Source organism: Nematolebias whitei, unplaced genomic scaffold, assembly GCF_014905685.2.
Source record: "Nematolebias whitei isolate Nwh7 unplaced genomic scaffold, NemWhi1 Nwh_scaf_430, whole genome shotgun sequence".
Taxonomy (NCBI): Eukaryota; Metazoa; Chordata; class Actinopteri; order Cyprinodontiformes; family Rivulidae; genus Nematolebias; species Nematolebias whitei.
In genome coordinates this window covers 1-6,712 of record NW_023618975.1, presented here as the reverse complement: position 1 = coordinate 6,712, position 6,712 = coordinate 1, and the positions used below count along the sequence as shown (strand labels likewise).

The window sequence follows — 6,712 nt, the reverse complement described above, 5'->3', positions numbered from 1 at the left end:
AGAGAAAATTCAAACCATCCTTCCTTCTACTATCTCTAGTCCCTTGTCAAATGAGACAACTTTAAACATTTCACTAGAGCCTGATTTATGTTTGGACAGTTTTTGTCCTATTGAGCTCTCTGAATTGTCAAAAATAATAACCTCATCCAAACCATCCACATGTCTGCTAGATCCCATCCCAACCAGACTGTTTAAAGAGGTATTTCCCCTAATTAATGTCCACATTTTGGATCTACTTAATTTGTCTTTAATGAATGGTTATGTACCACACCACTTTAAGGTTGCTGTAGTTAAACCTTTACTTAAGAAGTCTGATCTTGATTCAGAAATTCTGGCCAACTATAGACCTATATCTAATCTAACTTTCATCTAAAAAAATTCTAGAGAAAATAGTTGCAGGTCAGTTGCGTGAACATTTACAAAGAAATAATCTGTTTGAAGAGTTTCAGTCAGGGTTTAGAGCTCATCATAGAACAGAAACAGCACTAGTAAAAGTCACTAATGATATTCTCATGGCCTCAGACAATAGACTTGTGTCTATACTGGTCCTGTTAGACCTCAGTGCTGCATTTGATACAGTTGAACACAATATTTTACTACAGAGGCTTGAATATGATATTGGGATTACAAGAACAACTCTAAAATGATTTTAAATCATATCTATCTGATAGATTTCAGTTTGTAAATGTAAATAATAAATCTTCTTCATACACCAAAGTTAGTCATGGAGTTCCTCAGGGCTCAGTGCTTGGGCCAATACTCTTTACTTTATATATGCTTCTATTAGGTAAAGTTATTAAACAGCATGGGATAAATTTTCATTGTTATGCTGATGACACACAATTATATTTGTCCATTAAACCCAATGAATCCAATCAGTTACTTAGACTACAAGCATGTCTTAAAGACATGAAAACCTGGATGACCCTTAATTTTCTCCTTTTGAACACAGACAAGACTGAGGTTTTGGTTTTTGGTCCTGAGCACCTTAGGAATGGATTTTTCAGTCTTTCTCCCTCCTTAGATGGCATTAATCTGTCCTCCAGCTCTAATGTTAAAAATCTTGGTGTTATTTTTGATCAGGACAATTCTTTTATCCCCCACATTAAAAATGTTCCTAGAACTGCCTTCTTCCACCTGCGTCATATCACTAAAATTAGAAACATCTTATCTAAAAATGATGCAGAAAAACTGGTCCATGCATTTGTCACGTCTAGACTGGACTATTGCAATGGTTTATTATCTGGATTTCCAAATACTTCTTTAAAACGTCTTCAGTTGATCCAAAATGCTGCTGCCAGAGTCTTAACCGGTGTTAGTAGGAGAGATCATATTTCTCCAGCTTTAGCTTCTCTCCATTGGCTCCCTGTCAAATCCAGAATAGAATTCAAAATCTTACGTCTAACCTACAAAGCTCTCAACAACCTAGCTTCATCTTATATTACAGATCTTATTGTTCCATATTTTCCTAACAGAGCACTTCGCTCTCAGACTGCAGGTTTACTTGTGGTTCCTAGAATTTACAAAAACAGAATGGGAGGCAGATCTTTCAGTTATCAGGCTCCTCTCTTGTGGAACCAACTTCCAATCTCTGTCTGTGAGGCTGACACATTATCCAGTTTTAAAACTAGGCTTAAGACTTTCCTTTTTGCTAAATTCTATAGTTTGGGTCAGCTTGGGTTTCCTGAGCTGTCCCTTAGTTATGCTGCTATAGGCTTAGACTGCTGGAGGACAAACTGACCACAATTTTCACTCTGCTACTGTCTTTACTTACTCTGCTCAACCTGTTTTGTATTTGTAATTATTTTTTCTATCCTTAACGTGGTTTTTTTTTTGTCTTTCAGGTACACCTGGACCTATACCTGGACCTACCATTCTGTGTTCGTCTGTCTCTCCTTCCTGTCCTCTCAACCAGCCGGTCAAAGCAGATGGCCGCTTGTCCTGAGCCTGGTTCTGCTGGAGGTTTCTTCCTTTTAAAAGGGAGTTTTTCCTTTCCACTGTTGCCACTGTGCTTGCTCAGGATGGGAGACTGCAACGAAGCCAAGATTCAACTTGTCTGCTGGATTCCTTAGATAGAGAACTTTACTAATTGGCTTTTATGTATGTGAATGTTCCTGTAAAGTGCCCTGAGACAACTTTGTTGTGATTTGGCGCTATATAAATAAACTGAATTGAATTGAAATTACATCTGGGAAAACAATACAGTGGATTTATTGTAACAGTTTACATTCTACACTATACATATGTATGTCATGTTTGTACATGCTTTCATTCATTTCATTTCAGTTTATTTATATGGCGCCAAGTCACAACAGAAGTCATCTCAGGGTACTGAACAGAAACATTCATATATGAAAATAATGTTAACATAAACTTTAATTTAAAAATAATAATTGAAAATTATTTATCTGAGGAGCAGACTGCTTTGAGTTTAACTCCATCGCAGAACTCTCATCTTGAGCAATCATGAAGGCGACAGTGGAAAGGAAAAACTCCCAAATGAGGATGAAACCTTTAGCAGAACCAGGCTCAGGACAAGTGGCCATCTGCTTCAACCATTGATAAACAAATAACTTGGTATAAAAAAAATAATTGCAGCTTGGCTGATGACAATTTGATGAGATTTTTTAATATTAACATGTGCTTAAGTAGAAACGAAGATGTTGCTGTTATTAATATATTACAGTACAGTATAGGGCTAGACAATATGGACCAAAATGAATATCTTAATATTTTAAGATGAATGGTGATATACGATACATCTCTCAATATTTTTTCTTTCCATAAACTAATAACAAAAATATATTTCTGAATCAAAGCTTTGTCTCAATTGTCACCCAGGCACTTTCCATAGCTGCCCACTGCACCACCTGGTGGTGGATGGGTTAAATGTAGAAACTAATTTCACCATTGTATGCAAACCATTCAGTGATGACAATGTGTAACTTTATTATTATTTTATTTTTTTCATTCATTCATTCATTCAACCTTTATTTAAACAGATAAGTCAGTTTAAAAAGCTTTTGTGTATTTGGTCTTGTATTTTGGCTTTGTTGTATGTCTTATGCAGCTGTCTTGGCCAAGTCACTCTTGAAAAATAGGTTTTTAATCTCAATGATTTATTTTCCTGGTTAAATAAAGGGTACATACATTAATCCTTAAATTGCCCCCATTTGCAAGTGATTTTATTAATTTGATTAAAAAAAAAAGTATACTTTGTAATCTTTTTTTTTTTTTTACTAAAACTCTAATAACCAGCTCTTTTTCTGTTTTGTGCTTGTCCTGAGCTTGGTTCTGCTAAAGGTTTCTTCCTCATTTGGGAGTTTTTCCTTTCCACTGCCGCCTTCATGCTTGCTCAAGATGAGAGTTCTGTGATGGAGTTAAACTCAAAGCAGTCTCCTCCTCAGATAAATAATGTTCAATTATTATTTTTACATATGAATGTTTCTGTTTGGTGCCCTGAGATGACTTATGTTGTGACTTAGTGCTATATAAATAAACTGAATTGAATTGATTGTTTCTTGCTGAAGAGAACATCCAGAGAGTAGACGATGATAGTTCCACAGCTGGAAACATGAAGATAAGTCAGACCTGAGCAGCACCTGGAGTTTGAAATCATCCTGACGTCTACAGCGGCCTCACACACAAACATAAATTTTGGAACTGGATCAAATTATTCAAGCTATCCTACGGTCTTCTTCACTTTCTTAACAATTCTTTCTGTAAAAATTTTATATGGCGCCGTGGCTTAGTTGGTTAAAGCGCCTGTCTAGTAAACAGGAGATCCTGGGTTCGAATCCCAGCGGTGCCTATTGGTTTTATTTTAAACGAGTAGTTAGCCAGTGACTTTTATGTGTTTACTCTGAACGTTAAGTAAAACGTAATGCTATGTATTTGCCTTTTATGGCAGAACGTGGAAAACAATTACGATGTACAAAATTTACTCTTCGCTGCGAGCAGGGTTCGAACCTGCGCGGGAAGATCCCATTGGATTTCAAGTCCAACGCCTTAACCACTCGGCCATCGCAGCAACTGAATATCACAGAATCCATATATATCATATGAACTTTATATATTTTCATTGTCCCATAGTGTTGTGAAATATTAAACAAAACGATCTTGTTTCAAAGGTTCTTATATCTCGTTTTTATCAAAGCGTCTGCTTAATTCTGAGTCGATGTGAAGACTCGAACACAGCCGTGTTCAAACGTTAACTCTCCGGTACAGCGCCGCAGTTTCCTCCGCTTCTGTCCGACGGAGGTCAAAAGGTTTGAAACCGATTAAAGTCTCTAGATATTTTAAAAACGTCTCGCCACCAGCTGGCTTCTCCTAGGTTATTCACTGACAGTCACAGTAACACTGACAGCTCTCTGACCGCGCGCGGCCAGGCCTCACATCGATATAAACACTAGATCCCTCATTGGCTGCTGTGGCGCTGGAATTTCGGCGGCCATCTTGGAGCGGTCGCCCTTATTTGGTTAAAGCAAAAGATGTGTCAGGGTGGTGCAACTGGTAGAGCTGCTGCCTCTCAGCGAGCAGGTCCTTGGTTCAAACCCCGGTCCAGAGGTCTTTCTGGGTGGAGTTTGCATGTTCTCTCCGTGCATGCGTGGGCTTTCTCTGGGTACTCCGGTTTCCTCCCACAGACCAAAAACATGCATGTTAGACTGATTGGTAACTCTAAATTGTCCCTAGGTGAGTGAGAGAGTGAATGGTTGTTTGTCTTGTTTGTCTCTATATGGCCCTGTGATGGACTTGCGACCCATCCAGGGTGTACCCCGCCGCCCCTCGCACAGTGATTGCTGGACATGGGCACCAGCGACCCCCGTGACCCAAAATGGAATAAGCGGGTACAGATAATGGATGGATGGATGGATGGTGCACCAGCGACCCCTGTGACCCAAAGTGGAAGAAGCGGGTAAAGATAATGGATGGATGGATGGATGGATGGATGTCTCAGCACTTCGCAGCTTATTTCTGTTCTAATCGATGGACTGTTGACGTCAGGTCTCGGGGGATAACTTTTCACAAGTAAGATGAACATATTATTGTTAGTATTTTGTGAATAGAATATTACTGTACTGTATTTATGTCCACCAGCTGATGTGATGTTCAGTGTAACACGGTGTTCAGCTGCAATGAAGCTGACTGAGATCTGATGACAGGAATATTTTGCTAACAAGCATACTCACTATTTCAGTAGCTTTGTTTCATTATCAACAGATATACATCAGAACTGGAGTTTTGTTTAAGTTCTAGGATATAAAAAAAATAAAGCTAGGGAGATTATAGGAAATAGAAAATAAGATTGACCTCCTCTGTACAATGTTTTTGTGTAAACACAAATCTCCTGTTTTCATTTTGAAGGTTTCCCAAATAACAAGATGTGAGGAAGAGGAGGAAGTATCTTTGAGGAGGATTCATCTGAGCAGTGAGGATTTTAAACTGGAGGATTTTGATCAAACTGATCAGATTGTTCGACTGAGAGATGGTGTGGTATCATCGGTTCTCCTTCAAAGAGTAGGAGCATCATTATAAGTTCATTAGAGTTCATAAATTTACATATTTTATTGTCAGTCACAAGGTGAGACACCTCCATGTGTTTATATGAACAGGTAAATATAGACTGTAAAGTTCATATGATGCTTTTTCATTTCAGCTTGAAAACTGCAGGACTACAGGAACTGAACAAAAGCTGGAGCTGCTCTGTCTGTGGCCTCTCAGGAACATGCACGTCACACACACACAACCTTGGCCTTATGATGTGAGTATTTCTATTTTAAACTTTTATTTTTTTCATTTACCCTTTATTTATACAGGTAGTCTCATTGAGTCACGAGAACTCATTTTCTAGAGAGACCTGTTTAGGAGCAGATAGTGGGGGTTGAGTGCCTTGCTCAGGGGCCCAGAGTGGGGCCAATGAGGGTGGAGGCAGGTGTGGGTGTTTCACCTTTTCCACCTCATTTTGATGTTGACAGTACCGGGAGTTGAACCTGCGACTTTCCCATCACAGCCCCATCTTCTAACCTCTGTGCCACCACTCCCCCACATAACATCATATCATAATGGTCATGGTCATATTAAAATCTCACTGGTTTCCTTCCAGATGTGTTAAACAGCTACTGGTCCCCCTGATGTTTACAGGTGGCTGTGGTCAGTGGATGAAAAGCCTGGCATGAACAAGATGATGCTGGAGATCTTCATTTGACGAGAGCTACCACCTTCTAACTGTGAACAAGAGCAGCTCAGTGATTCCCTCAAGGCTCAGTGAAGGTGCTGAGAGCTGCAGAGAGGCTGATTCATGGAGCTTCAACACAGCAACCTCCAAACATGTCCACCCTCACACACATCGTCCATGAAGAGACTGGACCCAGAGCACAAGACAATAAGACAGTAATAACAACAACAACAATACACATTCACAAATGATTCATACAATTTTTGTTTGTTTGTTTTATAATTAAAAACAGTTTGTTATCCACTGTTGTCATCACTCTTTGTTAAAATCCAGGTCTCTCTTGTAAATGAGACCTATTGGCTCAATGGGACTAATCAGTATCAATAAAGGTTGAATGAATCTAAATATTTACATAATGATTTATTCAACCTTTTATTTAGACACGTTGGCTTCATTGAGCCACAAGGACTCATTTACAAAAGACCTGCTCCAGACAGAACAGTAAACAATGGCAATGATAAACTACAGTAAAAATTA

The 6,712-nt window shown here is 38.9% G+C and overlaps 2 non-coding genes across 2 annotated transcripts; one reads left to right on the top strand and one right to left on the bottom strand.

Moving 5' to 3' along the window:
• The first annotated feature begins 3,737 nt into the window (after nucleotides 1–3,737).
• On the top strand, nucleotides 3,738–3,811 carry trnat-agu. The gene has a single exon. It is a non-coding gene; the product is annotated as a tRNA-Thr (tRNA).
• A 137-nt stretch (nucleotides 3,812–3,948) lies between these two features.
• Nucleotides 3,949–4,030, bottom strand: trnas-uga. The gene has a single exon. It is a non-coding gene; the product is annotated as a tRNA-Ser (tRNA).
• Nucleotides 4,031–6,712: the final 2,682 nt, after the last annotated feature.